This window comes from Pleurodeles waltl, chromosome 3_2, assembly GCF_031143425.1.
Source record: "Pleurodeles waltl isolate 20211129_DDA chromosome 3_2, aPleWal1.hap1.20221129, whole genome shotgun sequence".
Taxonomy (NCBI): domain Eukaryota; kingdom Metazoa; phylum Chordata; class Amphibia; order Caudata; family Salamandridae; genus Pleurodeles; species Pleurodeles waltl.
This window is the reverse complement of record NC_090441.1, coordinates 132,564,857-132,585,059: the sequence shown is the minus strand read 5'-3', so window position 1 is coordinate 132,585,059 and position 20,203 is coordinate 132,564,857. Positions and strand designations below refer to the sequence as shown.

At 46.6% G+C, this 20,203-nt stretch overlaps 1 protein-coding gene across 2 annotated transcripts in view; it reads right to left on the bottom strand.

Moving 5' to 3' along the window:
* PITPNM3 (PITPNM family member 3) overlaps positions 1-20,203 on the bottom strand; it is a 1,929,018-nt gene that overhangs the window by 780,456 nt on the left and 1,128,359 nt on the right. The window lies entirely within an intron of this gene.

Here is a 20,203-nt window from a genome sequence, read left to right as displayed (position 1 = left end):
CTACGAGTGCAGCTCAACTAATGGGTTGGGAGTCTCAGGCCATGAAGCACATTCTACTTGTACTTCATTAATAAGTCTGACTTCTGCAGTGTCCTTCACACACACTTTGATTCACAGCATCTACCACTCGGTGTGGGTCCCACACATTAATGCAGAACATTTCTCATTTCTCAGAGAGGTTGCTCTTTCAGAGGATCAGATCCTTTTTGTGGAGGAAGCATAGGGAGATAATGTCACCATCAGAAACTGCAGTGTCTTTCAGGTTTTTTTAAATGTTCTATTCAAAATGAATGCTGGAACCCAAAAGACTTGTTTCCCTAGTGTAACTTCCATAAAGTGGGGGAACACAAATATACCCCAAGTTGTCGGACTATGATTACCAGTTGAAATAAGTTCCTGTGTTTTTCCTTTGAGGTAGTCAGATGTATTTCCATATTTTGGAGCTCCGAGCTAGTCATTAAAGTGTAACTGTAATCCAGACTGTAAGGGTGAGTCACTGCAGGGACCCCAAGAGGCTGGAAGCGTGGTCACTGTGACCGGTGGCCTCAGTCCTACGTTTACAGCAGTCAGTGCTCTCTGAACTAGGAGCTTAAGGAGCTGGGGAGCCCAGACACAGAAACACAGAAAAGGGTACCACACCCATCATACAGACAATTGCAGTGGTTGTGAGAAGCTTTGGTGGAGCTCAGATCACAAATGTGATGCGGGGCCCTTCTCTGGTAACATTTAGCAGCAGCTAAAGTTTCCTGCCTTATTGAGAATATATGACAAAAGCAGTCAATTCCTGTATTTTAATATGTAATTAAAGCTATGGCTGGCAGAGGTTGGCCGTGAGACGTACGGAGCTTGATGGTAACAGTGCCCCGGTTGTGACAGCGATGGTGCAGCCGAATATTGTGAGGTCGCTCACCGTCCAGGAGTCTGCTCCTTTCAGGAGAATGCACATAATCGTATGTGGCCTTCTCGAGCTCGCGCGCTCTGGTGCCCATCACTCCCACGTGACACTCTCTGCCGGGCTGTCCACTTTTCTGATAATTTTGAAATTATTTCATTTTTAGCCTGTCCTTGAAAATCACAGAAACTTTTGCGGTGAGCGTCTTTCCTTCTACTCTGCCTTACACATTACACATTAAACCAACACAGCACCGAGCCTGAGCTGATGAAAACGCAGTCATACTTCTGAAACAAAATGCCTTCGTTCCCCAGTGGCCGGTTTGCCTTACTTGCGCGATTCAACACTTTGATAAAAGCAATCTCGTTTCCCGCGGGGCCAGTCGCGCTGGCTGTGAACACTTCGAGGCGCCGCTTCCCTTCAGTCTCCTGTTTTTAGAGTGAAAATTCACACATACCTTTGACTGATGTGAGGCATCCAACCTTGGCACTAAGCCGCTTGATTCGTCTTTTCAGCTTTTTTCCTGCACTTTTCTGTTATACCAAACCCACTTAAACTAATGGGGCCTCTTCTGCTGACCGGGCCAGGGACCTTCATGAGACAAAACAGAAATACAGAGCTTTCTCTCTGCTGAATGGACTTCGCTATTAAATAATTCAATAGCTCCCGAGGGTTGGGGGTGCAGCGGCTACCTTCAAAGCAAAATGTTAATTTCAGTGAAACCACAGTGGGGGGCCTGGAAGAATGCAACCCAATGAAACTGCCATCTCAGCTCGAAATTATTTTTTAGGAAAATGGATGGGCAAGGGTGAACAAGCCCCCTCACCGCCCCCTCTAAGCCGCACTCGGAGAGGCTGTTCGGGTAAGGCTTTTATGAATCTGAGAGGTGGCCAGAGAGACCAAACTCTGTGGAAAGTAGGACCTTTGGGAAATATCAGGACCAGAGGTCATCATCTGCCCTTCACCGGGTAATGACCACTTCCGCCTAGCAGGACAGGAGGTGGAGTACAGTACAGAAAAGGACTCGGTTACAGCCAGGACACAGGCCCCACCCATCACATATTGGATGGACTGAGGGCCTCAGTCTGAGGCCAGCTCTTCCATCAGTGGTTGAACATGTCTTACTGAGGGAGTACTGTTACCAGGCACTCAGCTGACTCCCCAAACTGTAATCTTTAAAAACAGAGCTACTGCACTGCTCAGCACCATTGAAAGACAAAGGCCGCAGTTTATTTACGTAAATATTTTCTGCACGCAGGCAGACATCTTTCAAGACGACTCGGTCGATTCAACGCCATTGGGTTCTATATCAAGCAAAAGCCATGGCACACATTTAAGGGCAGGGCAGCGCTGGCAATGTTTTGGCAGCCTACTGCCAACACAGTCACTCTTGCATTATGCTGCAAGGGTGTCTGAGTTGTAGGCAGGATTGTTTTTGTGCAGGAAGAGGCACCTTCCTGTACAAAACCAGCCCTGGGAAGAATTTTCCCCTTTCTATGTGTATTAAAGAATGCCATGCAGAATGCAGCAAAAATAGAAAGATGAAAAAACAGGGAGAAATAAAGATTTCTATCTGTGATGTCTCCCTTTGGGAGGCGTAATGGTTTGGTGCATCCCTAGGTTTACAGGGTTCGGTAAATCTGGGGGGGTGTCAAAATACATGGGTGTTGCATGGGAAACCACACCACAACTCCCTTGTGCAGAGTAAGGCAATGCAGCAGTTTGCGTTGTCTTGCCTTACTCCATATCTACGAGGCCATTCAAAGTCATGCAAAGTGGTTTTGCGTGGCCTCATAGGTATGATTTCAAGGTTTGTGCCAATTCTGCGTCAGAAATAGTGCTGCAACCGTGGCACAAGGGGCTCGTAAATATGCCCCCTAGTACAACAATAGATCGCTCCATAACAGTAGTCATAAATTATGAGGCATCAATCTTGGCTTGAGAGTGATTTCATGCAGTCTTTATCAGCTTTTACTTTTAACCTTCAATGAAAAGAGTAACCTTCTCTTAACTCGCTACCTTGAGTGTCTTATGATTCTGCCATCTGGCGGGCCTGGGCTGCAAGTGGCGTGTATGATGTACCACCACTAGCTGGCTTGCTCTGCTGTAAGCCATCCCTAGGCAAGTTCATTAAGTCTGCCACCCACTCGTGACCAGGTGTGGCTTTACACAGATCTTTGACGAGACTGCCCTGGCATCCCTTGTTTCCTGTTGCAACTGTACTGCAACGGAGAGGCGGCCTGCCTGGTCACCTGAACCCCCACCATCCTGCATCGTCCTGTCCTTGGTGGTGCTCCATGATTGCCCTCCTTTGCTCTTGCACCCTTTGTTTTTTGTTCTTTTTGTTTTTGGGCATGGGTGGGTGGGCTGCTGCTCACCTCACTGCTCCTTGATGTGCGAAGCGGGCTAGGGAGACTGCTTATATTCAGTTCACCTCCTGTCCCATTGGCCATTTAAAAAATTGCCCCCCATGGTCACTGGATGGAAGGTCGCACCCCTGTGGCATTGATTGAAAGTTTGCACCCTTTGGTTCAGAATTGCGGCCCTCTTGTTCTTTGGGGGGGCACCCGCCACCGCCATTTTGTGCTCCACCTTGATCCCTTTCTGTTTGTCCCCGACCTTCAGCTGGGTTTACACTACAATCTCTCTATGCCCGCTTTGCGGGTGTGGGGCTGATGGACTGGCAGAATCATACCAGTCTTTCCATCCAATTTTTCAATGGTTGGAGTCATCTATTAGATCACAAGCAGGGAGTTGATGTACCCTTTGCCTTTTATGCTTATGTCAAATGCAGTTTGGTTTCTTCTCCTTGCCCATCAATACATTAGCAGAGCACGCGCCACAGTGTTAATGTTTAATTAGACAGACAGTTCAATGCTGAGGCATCGTCCTTCCAGTTCAGTCTAAGACGCCACAGTAAAGATATAGGCGGTCATTCTGACCGCGGCAGGCGGCGGTCGCCGCCCACCATGCGGTCACCGCCAAATGGCCGCTCCGCGGTCAGGAGACCGCGGATGCCATTCTGGCTTTCCTGCTGGGCCGGCGGGCGACCGCCAAAAGGGCGCCCGCCGGCCCAGCGGGAAAGGCCCTGCAACGAGGAAGCCGGCTCCGAATGGAGCCGGAGGAGTTGCAGGGGTGCGACGGGTGCAGTTGCACCGGTCGCGATTTTCACTGTCTGCAAAGCAGACAGTGAAAATCTTCATGGGGCCCTGTTTGGGGGCCCCTGCACTGCCCATGCCAGTGGCATGGGCAGTGCAGGGGCCCCACGACACCCGTTCCCGCCATCCTGTTCCTGGCGGCAAGAACCGCCAGAAACAGGGTGGCGGGAAGGGGGTCGGAATCCCCATGGCGGCGCTGCAAGCAGCGCCGCCATGGAGGATTATCTGGGCCAGGGGAAAACCGGCGGGAAACCGCCGGTTCCCCTTTTCTGACCGCAGCTTTCCCGCCGCGGTCAGAATGGCACTGGAAGCACCGCCAGCCTGTTGGCGGTGCTTCCGCGGTCCCCGGCCCATAGTGATTTAACATATTTTCACTGAGTTGATGTTAAGCTGAAAACAGTGTCTAGTAACCCTTCACCAGCTTTCCCTTACCCATCTCTAGCTCCCACTTGGTTCCTTGAGGAGTACGGTCTGCCAACGCACTGGAGTTTCAAATTAAACTAGATGTGTATCGAATCCAAATAAAAATATCCCCACTAGGAGCTCTATTCAGTAACACTGAGAAGCTGACAAAAAGGCTTGCAGGACCTGCATGCATAATGTTCTACCCTGATCCTGCGCACTAGCAGCAGTACAAGATCCTTCTGGAATTTGCAACTATTGATATTCCCCTCCCAGCTGTCTTTCCCTTTGCCATTTCCTCTGCAGTTCAACATCTGCAAAGCTCCTGAGTTTGCAGTCTCCGCACATGAGTAACTCTTCCAACCCTCTTTTTCTGCTTTGCCTTCTGGGACTCACGGTCCTGTTCAACCCATTATAAAATCATCAGGCCGACAAGCTGCAGAATGCAAAGCAAAAAACCCAGAGTGGATAAGCTACTCACTCATGAACCTGTGTAACCTAAGAGCTCTTCCTCTGCCTGCCATGCATGGCTAAGCAACCTGGAGGTTCTGGCACACTGCCCTGGCAGCCAGCAAACACCTTTCGACTCCGCATCCTAGTGCGCTCACAACATTCAAGTCGCTGCCCCCCACTGAAACAATTTCCCAAGAGATAGATCATTGCAATTAAGTTGGTTTGACCATGATGTAGCCTTTTATTCGTATAGTCACATAGTATCAGAAAAAAATGATTGCCATAGTTAGGCAGACATGATTGCTATGAAAATACAGACAAGATCATCAAAACAGCAATATTGTGTGAGCAATACCACAGTTGTCTCCACCTACCATTAAAGCGCAACACTTCAGGATGCAAAAAAGTGCCAGAAGTCCCCTTTCCCATCAACCACGCCCTCATCCCAGAGCATCCGGGTCATACCTTAGTAGCAACTTTTCCTCCATCACACGGAGGAATGGGCAATATCCGGAGTTCCATACTAACACATATGCAGGGCACCGCATAGTGCTCTGGCCCTGCCAGGGTACGTGTCACCAGGTAAAATCCCCAAAATGGCCAACTCCAGGCATCCTGGGTAAGGCAGAAAGGTCCAGGACTACAGGCAGGTCAGTCCCCCTACTGCCTGCCCAGTGCACACACAAATCAACCCCCCACCAAGGTGTAAGTTTAATAGATCAGTCCAAATTTTGTGAGTAGCCCCCTTTTTATGCTGCAAGAAATTCTGCCAATTCCCCCTTCCTCCCGGGATGGGTCGGTGATGCAGTATATGGTGCATGGCGAATCGAAAAGAGGCTGATTTCTCACCTTATGGTGGCTTAAATGCTGCTGTTCCAGGTGCCATCTGATGACGTCAAGGGTGATCTTCTTTCCTGGTGAAATGGACGAGGGACTCCTTCCTTGGCTCCTGCCCGTGGAGCGACTAATGGTGCCCCACTGGTATTTGCCGTGGGTGCCTGGCAATTCTCTGCACTTGCAGAAGCCACCTCAATGTCCACTCAAGTAAGATGTCCAATAGCTTGCTGGACAGAGTAGAAGACCGCACTGCACCACAGTACTCTGTTCACATGTAGTTTATTTTTTGGTACCTGGGCCCAGAGATTAATTTGTAAGAAAATAAGTGTGGGGGCCCTCTTCAGGAGGCCACAGCAGTTTGCACCAGCCCATTGCTTCTGCCAGCACTGCCTATGTCACTATCAGCACACCTGTTTAGCATCACACTCCTCCAAATTGTAATAGTAATTGTAATAGTATTTATATAGCGCTTACTACCCCTGATGAGGCGTCGAAGCGCCTTTCGGCGAGTAGCATGCTACTCCGGGACCCAAAAGGAATTAGTGGTGGATTAGTATAGGGAAATATGAGTACAGTTTTAGTATTATTACGAGGTAATTTGAGCCGCGGATATGTGAGTGTTAGTTGGACTGACTGGGGTAATGGAGTGGTGGAGGAGGGAAGAATTCAGAAGTGTTAATTAAGAGTTTATGGTAATAGGATTTAGGCTTGGGATGAGTAAAGGGGGGATGGAGGAGGAAAGAGTCTGTGGAAAGGGTTAGGGAGATCATAGTAGCAGGAGGGGTTTTGGATGAGTTAAAGGTGAGATAAATGAGGGAGAAATGTAGTAGGGTTGTTTGGGAGATCATGGTAGTAAAGTGAGGTTTGGGTGAGTTAGATGTGGAAGAGGAGGGAAAAGTTTAGGCATGGTTATTTAGGAGATTAAAGTAGTAGAATGGGTTTTGGATGAACCAGAGTGGGAATGGAGGATAGATTGATAGAGACATGACAACTTATCTAGGAGCTATGCAATGACCTATGAACATGTTAAGCATGGAATAACATACACACATATAAATATATATACACACACACACACATACATAGATAGATACACACATGAATGCACACACATATGCACACATATATGTACATACATATACATATTTAAACCATGAGTAAATATACATTAGTTAAACAGGTTTAAAGAGTATGTGTGTAGTTTATTGTTATGACATAGTAGCGATACATATTTTCTAAAGAACTATATGTAACTAGAATATACACATAATCAGATAAAAATATGTATCAACATAGGCATATGCAGTCCATAGCTGTTTGAATATGGTGGTTATGAAGGAAAGAGCCAACTCTTGAATAGTTTTCTGAAGACAAGGTGGCTCTTATAGTTGGGGGTAATGAATTCCATAGTTTGGCTGCTTGAATGGAGAAGGATGTACCACCTACAGTCTTTTTCTTGTATGGTGGTGTTCTAAGGCGGGTGCCAATCTTGAGCGGAGGTTTCTTTGTTGAATGTATCTGGTTATTTTGTTTCTGATAAAAAGCGGTCCTGTTGCATGTATAGCTTTGTGGGTGATACAAAACAGCTTGAAGGTGCATCTTCTGGCAATGGGTAAGCAGTGTAGTGCTCTCAAGGCAGGGGAGATGTGGGCTTGTGGCTTTACATGTAATAGTAGCCTGGCTGAGGAGTTCTGAATACATTGTAGTTTTTTCATAATAGATAGAGATGATCCATGGTAGAGGCCACTGGCATAATCCAGTTTGGATAGTACAAGCGAGATAGTTGCTTGCACCTTGTGTGGAAATCCGAGGTGGGGGAAGATGCGTTGTAGAGTCTTCAAGGCGATGAAGCTTGTTCGTGCTAATTTGTCCACTTGGGCATTCATAGTTAACTTAGAGTCCATGGTGATTTCAAGGTTTTTAACTTCCTTGGATAATTGAGGAGATGGTCCGAGATCGTCAGGCCATGCGCACAGTGGGTCATAATTTTTCCAGTCACCACATTAGAGTTTTTCTGTTTTGGAGGCATTTAGTTTGAGATGGCTCCAAGTCATCCACTGATCAACGGCTCTGAGGCAACTGAAGATTAGTGAGTTTTCAATGTTTTTGGGGCATTCTAATTTAAGTAGTATTTGTGTGTCATCTGCATAGTTGTAGCACGTGAGATGAAAATCATTGATCAGTTCTGGTAATGATATCATGTAGATGTGGAAAAGCAAAGGTGAGATGATTGATCCTTGGGGGACCCCTGCTTTTGTGAGGTAGGGTTTGGATGAGAAGGGGGGAGAATAGATGATATTAGTTCTTTAGAGCAGTCCCTTCCATGCCGGCGTTGTGGAGTCTTTGAATTGGGGTGTCATGGTGAACCGTATCAAAGGCAGCCGAGAGGTCCAAGAGAAGTAGTGCAGCAACTCCATTGCGGTCGACTATGTTTTTAAGATCATCCCAGATTGCTATGAGTGCCGATTCAGTGCCTCTTCCTGGGCGAAATCCAGTTTGGAAGTCTGAAAGGGTAGAATTGTCTTCAATGAATTGTGACATCTGGGTAAATGCTGCTCTTTCTATCAGTTTGCCCAGGAAAGGTCCATTTGTGATTGGTCTGTAGTTGTTGGGGTGTTGCGGGTCTAGGTTTGTTTTCTTTAATAACAGTCGTATGTATGCCTTTTTCAGGTCTACAGGAAAAGTTCCTGTAGTTAAAGAGTTGTTGATGATTCTTCTTACAGGTGTGGCAGCAGAAGTAGATAAAAAAATATTTTTGAAGATGTGTGATGGGCAAGGGTCAGAAGGGCAACTGGAAGGTCTGCTTGCTTTGACAAAATCCATAAATTCACCTTGTGATATTTGTTTGAAGGACTGTAGAGGCTGGGTTGGTTTATTCTTAGAGGATATTTTAGAAAAGGTGTTGGTGCTGATGGTTTTCTTCTGTTTTAAATAGGAGTCCAATGTGTCTGCCTTGGTTTTGTAATGAGTTGCCAGTTTGTTTGTGAAATCTTGAGTAGTGGGATGACTTCCTTCCATGTATGTAGGTTTTCGAAATTCATTGAGAATTTTATAAAGTTCTTTGGTTTCAGATTTAGCATTTTGAATTCTGTTCGAGTAGTACCTTTTTTGATTGTTGATTTGTATATTCTGTTAAGTTTGTGTAGCTGAAATTTGTCTTGACTGTTGTTTGTTTTGAGCCAGGTCCGCTGCAACTTTCTGATTTGTTGCTTTATCTTTTCAAGTTCTGTGTTTCTCCAAACGTTGGTTTTCTTTTGTCCTGTGTGAGAAAGTAGCCTCTTTCTAGCCTTGTTACCCCCACTTTTGGCCTGTTTGTGAGTATATGTCAGGGTGTTTTCACTGTACCACTGGGATCCTGCTAGCCAGGGCCCAGTGCTCATGGTGAAGACCCTATGTTGTCAGTATGTTTGTTATGTGTCACTGGGATCCTGCTAGCCAGGACCCCAGTGCTCATAAGTTTGTGGCCTTTATGTGTTCCCTGTGTGATGCCTAACTGTCTCACTGAGGCTCTGCTAACCAGAACCTCAGTGGTTATGCTCTCTGCTTTCCAAATTTGTCACTAACAGGCTAGTGACCAAATTCACCAATTCACATTGGCATACTGGTACACCCATATAATTCCCTAGTATATGGTACTGAGGTACCCAGGGTATTGGGGTTGCAGGAGATCCCTATGGGCTGCAGCCTTTATTTTGCCACCCATAGGGAGCTCTGCCAATTCTTACACAGGCCTGCCAGTGCAGCCTGCATGAAATAACGTCCACGTTATTTCACAGCCATTTACCACTGCACTTAAGTAACTTATAAGTCACCTATATGTCTAACCTTCACCTGGTGAAGGTTGGGTGCAAAGTTACTTAGTGTGTGGGTACCCTGGCACTAGCCAAGGTGCCCCCACATCGTTCAGGGCAAATTCCCCGGACTTTGTGAGTGCGGGGACACCATTACACGCGTGCACTATACACAGGTCACTACCTATGTATAGCATCACAATGGTAACTCCGAACATGGCCATGTAACATGTCTAAGATCATGGAATTGTCACCCCAATACCATTCTGGTATTGGGGGGACAATTCCATGATCCCCCGGGTCTCTAGCACAGTAGTACCTGGGTACTGCCAAACTGCCTTTCCGGGGTCTCCACTGCAGCTGCTGCTGCTGCCAACCCCTCAGACAGGTTTCTGCCCTCCTGGGGTCCAGGCAGCCCTGGCCCAGGAAGGCAGAACAAAGGATTTCCTCTGAGAGAGGGTGTTACACCCTCTCCCTTTGGAAATAGGTGTGAAGGCTGGGGAGGAGTAGCCTCCCCCAGCCTCTGGAAATGCTTTGATGGGCACAGATGGTGCCCATCTGTGCATAAGCCAGTCTACACCGGTTCAGGGATCCCCCAGCCCTGCTCTGGCGCGAAACTGGACAAAGGAAAGGGGAGTGACCACTCCCCTGACCTGCACCTCCCAGGGGAGGTGCCCAGAGCTCCTCCAGTTTGTCCCAGACCACTGCCATCTTGGAAACAGAGGTGTTGGGGGCACACTGGACTGCTCTGAGTGGCCAGTGCCAGCAGGTGACGTCAGAGGCTCCTTCTGATAGGCTCTTACCTCTCTTGGTAGCCAATCCTCCTTCCTAGGTAGCCAAACCTCCTTTTCTGGCTATTTAGGGTCTCTGCTTTGGGGAATTCTTTAGATAACGAATGCAAGAGCTCATCAGAGTTCCTCTGCATCTCCCTCTTCACCTTCTGCCAAAGGATCGACCGCTGACTGCTCAGGACACCTGCAAAACCACAACAAAGTAGCAAGACGACTACTAGCAACCTTGTATCGCTTCATCCTGCTGGCTTTCTCGACTGTTTCCAGGTGGTGCATGCTCTGGGGGTAGCCTGCCTCCTCCCTGCACCAGGAGCTCTGAAGAAATCTCCTGTGGGTCGACGGAATCTTCCCCCTGCTAACGCAGGCACCAAAAGACTGCATCACTGGTCCGCTGGGTCCCCTCTTATCCCGACGAGCATGGTCCCTGGAATTCAGCAACTCTGTCCAAGTGACTCCCACAGTCCAGTGACTCTTCAGTGCAAGTTTGGTGAAGGTAAGTCCTTGTCTCCCCACGCTAGACTGTATTGCTGGGTACCGCGTGATTTGCAGCTGCTCCGGCTCCTGTGCACTCTTCCAGGACTTCCTTCGTGCACAGCCAAGCCTGGGTCCCCGAAACTCATTCCTGCAGTGCACAACCTTCTGAGTTGTCCTCCGGCGTCATGGGACTCCCTTTTGTGACTTCGCGTGGACTCTGGTTCACTCTTCTTCCAAGTGCCTGTTCTGGTACTTCTGCGGGTGCTGCTTGCTTCTGTCAGGGCTCCCTGAGTTGCTGGACACCCCCTCTGTCCCCTCCTCCAAGTGGCGACATCCTGGTCCCTCCTGGGCCAGAGCAGCACCCAAAAACCTCTACCACGACCCTTGCAGCTAGCAAGGCTTGTTTGCGGTCTTTCTGCGTGGGAACATCTCTGCAAGCTTCGTCGCGACGTGGGACATCCGTCTTCCAAAGGAGAAGTCCCTAGCTCTCTTCTTTCTTGCAGAACTCCAAGCTTCTTCCATCCGGTGGCAGCTTCCTTGCACCCTCAGCTGGCATTTCCTGGGCTCCTGCCCACTCTCTACACTGTCGCGACTATTGGGCTTGGTCCCCTTGTCTTACAGGTACTCAGGTCTGGAAATCCACGGTTGTTGCATTGCTGGTGTGTGTTCTTCCTGCAGAATCCCCCTATCACGACTTCTGTGCTCTCTGGGGGTAGTAGGTGCACTTTACACCTACTTTTCTGGGTCTTGGGGTGGGCTATTTTTCTAACCCTCACTGTTTTCTTACAGTCCCAGCGACCCTCTACGAGCTCACATAGGTTTGGGGTCCATTCGTGGTTCGCATTCCACGTTTGGAGTGTATGGTTTGTGTTGCCCCTATACCTATGTGCTCCTATTGCAATCTACTGTAATTCTACACTGCTTGCATTACTTTTCTTGCTATTACTTACCTAATTTTGGTTTGTGTACATATATCTTGTGTATATAACTTATCCTCATACTGAGGGTACTCACTGATATACTTTTGGCATATTGTCATAAAAATAAAGTACCTTTATTTTTAGTAATTCTGTGTATTGTGTTTTCTTATGATATTGTTCATATGACACCAGTGGTATAGTAGGAGCTTTACATGTCTCCTAGTTCAGCCTAAGCTGCTTTGCCATAGCTACCTTCTATCAGTCTAAGCTGCTAGAAACACCTCTTCTACACTAATAAGGGATAACTGGACCTGGCACAAGGTGTAAGTACCTCTGGTACCCACTACAAGCCAGGCCAGCCTCCTACACCTGTTTACTTTTTCTGAGTGGTATTAGGATATCAAAAGCTCCCTGTAGACACTCATAACGTTTTGGAACAGAATTAATTGTATCTAGATCTGTGTTGGCTGTTAGTTGTTTTTCTAAGTCATCAAAATTGAGCTTGCTCCAAGGTCAATAGGTGCATGTATGTAGGTAGTTGTGGGGTGTGTTGATTTGTAGTGTTTTATGTCGGAAAGTTATCAAATGGTGGTCTGACCATGTGATTGGTGTGATGCTATGAACAGTAACTAGTTCAGGCTTAGCAAAAATGATGTTTAGGATGTGTCCAGCGATGTGTTTGGGATTGTGTACAATCTGATGTAGGTTCAATGCGACTAGGCCAGTGGTGATAGCTTTTGGATGGGGCATATTGGGTTTGTCAAACCAAATGTCTAGGTCCCCGAGAATGCATACGTTTGAGTATAATGTAATAAGGTTTGAGACTGTATCTAGCAAAGCATCTGGAAATGTAGAGTTGTTAGGTGGAGGTCTGCAAAGGAGGAGAAAGTTACAGGAGGAAGTTGGAGTAGGGTGGCATCTGGCGAGGAGGACTTCACAACCTTGTATGGAAATGATGTCTGTTTTACTGAGATTTATTGCCTGTTTGAATATAATAGCTAGACAATCTCCTCTCTTGCCTATACGGTTGTGTGTGATGGTTTGATAGTCCGGGGGAAGGGCTTCATGCAACACTGGGGCCATGTCATCTCCCAACCATGATTCTGTTATGAATAGTAAGTCAGGTTGTGTGTCTGTGAGCAGGTTGTAGATGTGGTGCTTATTTTTTGAGAGTGACCGAGCATTTATGAGCTGGCAGTTTAGAAAAAGTGTGTTAGTGGCGGTGTTGTTTTATTTAGGAGAAGGGTGAGCAGCATATTTTGAGCTTGTAGCCGGTGTGTTGTTAGTTGTGGTAACTGTGCGAGGGTCAAAATAGTCCTGTTTTTCAATATAGTGTTCCTCTTCCAGCAGGTTTAGGAGGCATTTTGTTGGGTCTGTGTGTGTGGGTGGTGGACTTGGTGGCTGAGAGAGACATGAAGACTGTACTGTTTTTTGTAGAGTAGCCTTTTTATGTAATAGACAAGGGGATGCGAAGTTGTTAAGAGTGGCATGTTGTTTATTTTGTTTGCGTCTGTTTAGTGTGGACGGAGTATGGGTTAGGGGTGGTGGAGGAGCAAGTGGATCATGATGGAAGGCTCTAAATTGTGCAATGGATGAAAGGCGGGTGAATGAATGTTGGTGTGTTGGGGTGCTTGTGGTAGATGTTTGTGAAGAGTGAGAATGTAGGGGTAAAGATTGGACGGGATTTGTATTCTTTGTGTAGTCATGAGGGTGGGAGTGGGTGTGACGATAAGTATAATGAAAGCTTGTGTTGATTTGATGTGCTGATGTGTGTGGTCTATATTGTTTTTGTGGAATAGTGAGAGGGGATATTGATGTAGTGGTTTTCTGTGAGGGATTTGTATGTGAGTTAGTGCTGGTGAGTGGAATTAGAGTATTACAGGGGGTGTTGATGTGTTTTGGAGATGAATGTATGAGGTGTGTAAGAGGGGATGTATGTGTGTCAGGGGAGTTTGTGTTAGTTGTGATGACTGGAAGAGGTAATATGTGTGGTGGAGTGGAGTGTGAGGATTGTATGGTTGAGTGTAATTGGTGAATAGAGGGGAAGGGTGTTTGTAGATGGTGCGTTGGAAGGCAGGGTTTAGGAATTCTCATGATGAAATGTGACAATTCAAAATATTCCTGGCCCCTAAAACTATAAAAATGGCTTGAAAGGCAGGTATAAGCCATTTTAAAGTATGATAATGTAATAAACAATTGCTGTTGTGCTCATCTGTATACAAGACAAACAGTGCCACCATGTGTCAGACTGTCCTAAATGTCAGTATTGACAATTAAGTGCTGGTGCCGACCACTGGAAGCCTGCGGCTGAAATTAAGAACTGCCTGGGCCCTTGTGATGTCAGTGGTGTCTGGAGTCACAGTGGTGTTGAGTGTCACCAGCACATAACAATTTAAGGCTAGGTCACTCTCCGCTGTAACTACACTTCAGGTCATGGACACGGGGCAGATGGGGAGTCATTTCACAGAAGTGACTTCCAGGACAATGATGCACTGCCATGTGAAGAAACACACAGGAAGATGTATACTTGGAATCAACTGCACCTCAAATCTCTTCAAATCTTGTGTTTGATGACAGTGACAGCATAATGCAGCACGGAGGTCATTTCCTAGCACAGCCTCTTTCCGCCTCACTACTCTGAGGGGTAATAGACGAGTGGAAGGAAAGGGGGCTCCAAGGTAGAAAGTGAACAGGGATAGTGATGAGGATGAGGCTTGGGGAGGGCCCTTAACACACAATGTCAATGTGGCACCTATTACACATGTTTTAATTCCTAAAGGCTTCAAAAGGGGGCACTCCAGAAGAAGTCTGTTTCACAACTTCCAAGTTGACCTCATGAGGGAAGTCGTGAGGAGCTCTGAAGATGATTGGTTTAGGTTTCAAGGTGGAGGGTAGAAGGTGGACCCATTGTGTTCTGTCGGTGAGGAAGGAGGCGATCCATCTGAGGCTGGCTCCTTGGATGCCTATGTCATAAAGTCTGGTGATAAGTGTGTGGTGGAAGGCAGTGTTGAAAGTTGCTGTGAGATCTAGGAGGATAAGGGTGTCTGTCTCTCCTTTGTCAAGGACTGTCTGCATGTCGTCTGTGGCTGCTATCAGGGCTGTCTCGGTGCTGTGGTTGCTGCGGAGTCTAGATTGGGAGTTGTCCAGGAGGTGATTGTATTCCAGGTAGATGGTCAGTCGTTTGTTGAAGGCTTTTTTGGTGACTTTGGCTGAGAATCGGTGCAGGGAGTCTGTAGTTGCTGAGTTTGTTGGGGTCCACTGAAGGTTTGTTCAGCAAGGGTTTGATTTCTACATGTTTCCAGTCTTCTGGGATTGTGACTGAATACAGTGAGGTGTTGAGTAGGGTGGAAAGTTCAAGGCCAATCCTGAATGCCCCTAGGTTAAAAATGTGATAAGTTCATGGGCCAGATGGGGCTCCTGAGTTGATGGATTTCATGATGGTGTCCTGAGTGGTGAGGTAGTTCCAGTGGTTAGCCTTGGGTTGCTCGTGTGTGGAGATATGGCAGTTGAAAAAGTCTTTAGGCTTGAGTTGGGGGGAATTTTCTATAGATTTTGTTGTCGCTATTGTAGGGTTGGTGATTTTCTTGAATATGCAAAAGAGCTCCTTACTGTTGTTGGGGTTAGCTATGATCCGCAATGCCAGGGGCTTTTTCTATATCACATAGTTGGCAGTTGTATAGGTTGAGTTCTTATTTGTATGCAGTTTTGATGGCTGGGTCTTTGTTGGTGTGCCACCTTCTCTTGAGTTGCTTGCAGTGGCGCTTGGCTCTTCTGAGGTCCTTGGTGTATAAGCTGGATTGCTTGGTGGTTCTTCTGTGTTTTTTGTTTTTGATGAGTGTGACAATGTCAGGGCAGTCAGTGATCCAGGGTTTGAAGCTTCTGACATCCTGGTTCACGTTGCTGTGGTGTTTGGGCTGATTGAGGGTGAGGGTGTTGGTCCTTTCGGTCTCTGAGGCCTTGTTCGAGCTGTGACGGGTGGCACTGGGGTACATTGGGGGGAGGGCATGGGAGGGCATGGGAGTCCTGACGATGCAGAAGTGGACAATTGAGTGTCCAGTTCATGTGAGTTTGGTGGTGTGGCTGTATTTGATGCTGTTGATGGAGGTGAATATAGTGTCCTGCAATATAGGTGGGCTGTTGGACTAGTTGGGTGAGGCCGTTTGGGCTGTTGAGGTGGTTGGTGGAGTTAGCGTTGGCTATATCATCAAGGTGGAAGTTGAGGTTGGCCATGAACATGTAGTCCTTTGAGAAGGTGGTTTGAGGTCCAGGTGAGCAGTATGTGAGGGTTCCTTTAATGGTGGATTTCTCACTGGTTTGAATGGTGAAATTGAGGTGTTCCATTGCTGGGATGGTGTCATCTGTGGCGATTGGGCATTTGAAGGAGTCTCTGTGGCTGATGGATATTTGTCCCCTGGCTTGCTGATGGGGTCACGGTAGATGAGTCTGTATCCTACTGATATGGCTGTGGCGATGCCAGGGGGCTAAGCTAGGTCTCAGTTAGGAAGACAATGTCAGGTGCAAGAGAGTCAATAAGGCCCCAGACCTTAGTGGCATGTTTGCTGAGTGAGCAAGTGTTGAGGGTGTATGCCAACTGGTGGTGGGTTGCTGGTGATGGGCATTAAGTGGGCTGAGAGGGATGCACATCGAGTGCTGAGAGGGGAGGGGACATGGGTGATGTGGCAGGTGAAGTGGCAGAGGGTGCAGGAGAAAAGTCAGAGTGTGAAGTGTCATGCACCGTGGTGGTAGTGTTTGTGGCAAGGTCCAAGGTCGAGGATACGGTGGGTGACAAAAGTGTAGCTGTGGGTGGCAGCCAGACCAGGGTTCCTGGCGCTGGGCATGGTCCAGGTGCGGATGGGCACAGAAGGCTTGCCTTTGGTGCACCTTTGGCACATCTAGTGGCAAGTCTGCTGCACGGTCGTCCCGCCATTAACTAGGTCCTGGGAGGTGGGGGGCCACTAGGAGGCAGTGGGTGGGGCTGGCGAAAAGGCAGGAAGGAGAGAAGGAGGCTAGAGAAAGAAGAGGGAAAAGGGCAGAAACAGGCCACAGCAAAAGCAGACTAAAAGGGTCCAAAAAGGGAAGCAGAATAAGCTAGAGCAAAAAAGAAAGAAGGAAAAAGGTGACAATGAAGAAATAGGGAAAAAAGACTGAAATGGAGAGTAAGAAAAATGGGCGGGAAATGTGTGGGAGCAGGAGCAGCAAAAATTGTGGAAAAGAGAGCCGGAGCAGCAAAAATGGATGGGAAAGAATACAGGAGTAGCAAAATTTGCAGGAAAGAGAGCAGAAAGAGGCTCGAAAAGAGAGTGGCACAGAAGCAGGAAGAAGAGGAAGAATGCAAGAGAGGTGCGAGGGCCTGGAAGAACACAGATCCTGGAGGTGGCCGAGGGCAAACATAGGTAGGTAAAGAGCTGGGCCCTTGCAGCTGCTCCTAATAAATAGCTCACGAGTAGATATTTGGATAAAAGTAGTTGACTATCCAAATATATTTAAAACTGATATCTGAGTGATAAATCATGTGGCTTTGTGAAGAATTTTGACAAGTGTGCCAGAGGTGTTGCAGTTATGCCTGCTATGTATTACCGATATAGAGGCATTCCATATTGACAAAGCCTTGAGCCTTTTTTACATTTCTACTGGCAACAAGGCCTGGTGCACTGAGGTGATGGCTGGGAGGAATCTTTCCTGATGTGGTTCCTATTGTGGTCAATATTAGTAGCTCTTGATGAGTTTTATTGAACATAAGTAACTTTTATTGCAGAAAAAGCTGGAGATCCCTGCTTTCAACACTCTTTCTGGGCCCTCATCTCCTTCTTATATGAGAAACTCTGGAAAAGTGTAAGAGTAAATGGTGTTTTGTTAGAATCATCTCAAAGTGAATGGGGACAGGACAAGGTTGTTCCCTATCTCTGGTACTTTTCGCATTAGCAATCAAGACCCTTGCAGGTTACGTTAGGGTAGAGGGACTGGTGCAGGGATTTCAGTGGGGTGGGGACTGGAATACTGCATCACACTACATGAAGATGATATGCTGCTCTTCCTCTGATACACCAAGTGAACAGGGTAAATATTAATGTAGACCCTATGGCAAGGCATTAGGGTCAACAGTTAACTGGGACAATTCTGTAATCTTCCTAGTGTTTGACAGACTGATTCAGTGAAAGAGCGGGCCCCTTGATTGAAGATCAAATAAAAAGGTTTCACTTAACACCTGACATTGTGTTGGCTACTCAATGTGGACCTATTTATTGCTCACTTGCAAAGGGAACTTTGGTCCTTGGATGCCATCCACATTAACAGCCTTGGTCGTGCAGCCCTTTTTAAAATGTTGGCCATGGCCAGACTCCTGCCCATAATTCACAATGACCCCAATTTCACTTCAAACATTGATACATTTAAAATCATGTCCCAGAATTTCATATAAGAAGGGAAAATTCCCTGAACATCCTGAGATAACTGTATACAATCCACATATGATGGGGCCCTTTGCACAGCTGACATGAGTTATTACTGGGACTCACAATTACCGGTGACCGGCTCCTTGAAGCCAGAGATGACCCAACAATTTGGGGCGAATAAGAGCTACTTAAGTGTTCAACACTCGTACGCTACTTATACAGTCCTCAATCTTCCGACCACCTCTCAACACCTACTAGGATAGCTTTGAACTTTTGGCAGAGAGCACTACAGTGGACAGGATGCTTAATAAGCCAACACGAGAAACTCCTTTATGATGTAATATGATACTGAAGCAAGTGATAGAGTTCAAGTGTTTTCTTTAGTTGCATCACCTTACTGGAATCTCCAAACTGGGTGACATTTGAGGGCCAGGCCACCTTTAGTTGAAGCACTTGCAGAGGAATACAAATTCTGTAAGTCACAATGTTTTAAACATTTACAGTTGTGGCATGCTTTAAACCAGTACCACCACCAGCTTAAAACTCTTCAAAAACCTGAAGTCCTTGAGTCAAAAATAAGATGGGAATCTATAATGAGACATAGGACATTTCACATTTAAAGATCCTTAACAATAAATGCACCAGACCAATTTTCTAGACTGTGAACTCCGTGGGAGCACAACATTAGCCAACTGGAGCATGAAGAGTGGACATAGGTAAGAGTGGCATTTCGTGAAGTTGATATTCTGCAACGCCTCCGTCTCATCCAAATTAAGTGTCTTCATAGGTCCTACTATTCTTCAATCAGGATGTGGGCAGTGGGTAGGTAGATCTCTCTGGCTTGCTTACGATGTGACAACAATAGGGATTGGATTCATATGGCCTGGAAATGCACAACCATTCAAAAATATTGGAAATAAATCAAATGGGTATTGGGGGAACCTATTGAGCTCACCTTTAAACCATGACTCCTGGTTGATATGGAAAGATCTCCACATTCTCGCACTCTACTGAGCTTAGGAGGCCTTTTGGCCAAAGGGACATTGTGTGGCAGTGGAAAACTTAAAAGGTTCCTACTAGGAATTGACGTAACTCACATCATTTGAAGTGCAATTATGCAAAATTACAGTGAAATTACCTAAATTAAACGGAACTATGCAAGGCTGGTAACATAGCATTTATTGCTATTCTCTTAGCACAAAATGCACCTTCATGTTTGAAATGGATCTGGGGATTCATTTTAGGCTAAAGAAAAGTACTGTGAAATGCAACAGAACACGAACAGTAGCAGCCAGAGCAGCTCACTAAATTTGTTGTTCATCTGCTCCTGCAGTAGGATTCCTGAACAAAATTACTCATAATTAAGCAAACGGGCATAATAGTGCAATTTTCAGTAATTTTGCATCAAAAGATTAACGTGAAATTGCAGAAAAGATTCCTATTACTTTGGCGTCATTTTTCCCAGGTCTAGTGATAATTCCACATACTATGGTATCAATATTTTTCAGGTAAGATATCATAGCAGCAATTAACGTGGCTCTAATGACGAGAACATAAACCCATATTTGGAATATTACTTCTCAGCCTTGGAGGGCCATCTCAGCTCAATCGCCCCAATGTGCATCCGTGAACGTGCACCCACAGAGCACTTTGTTTTTTTTCATTTGTTTAATCCTGCCTTTGATACAGCAACCTGTGTGGCTTTTTTTGGCAAGCAAGTTTTTTTCTCCTAACATCCATGTGGATTACTCTGGCATTATGCACTACAGAGCAAACTAAGGGAGCTTTGAGCCTGATAAAAACACGGAAATACCGTTGAAACATAATGCCTTGATTCCCCTTTGGCCTAGTTTGCCCTATACGTTCCGCTCAGCATTGCTCTCTGCCCGCAGGGCGCGTTCAGCAATGCGCGTTTTTTCCTTGCGTCTTCTTTCTGAGCGGGAAAACACACACATTTATTCACCTAATGCAGCCTTTCTACTTGGTGCTAATCCAGCTTGATTCAATCGTTTGTTTTTCCCCTGTGTTTATTGTATAAAATCAATCATTCCACCGCAGTTAAACCCATAGAGGCCGTTCTAGTGCCTCGGCCA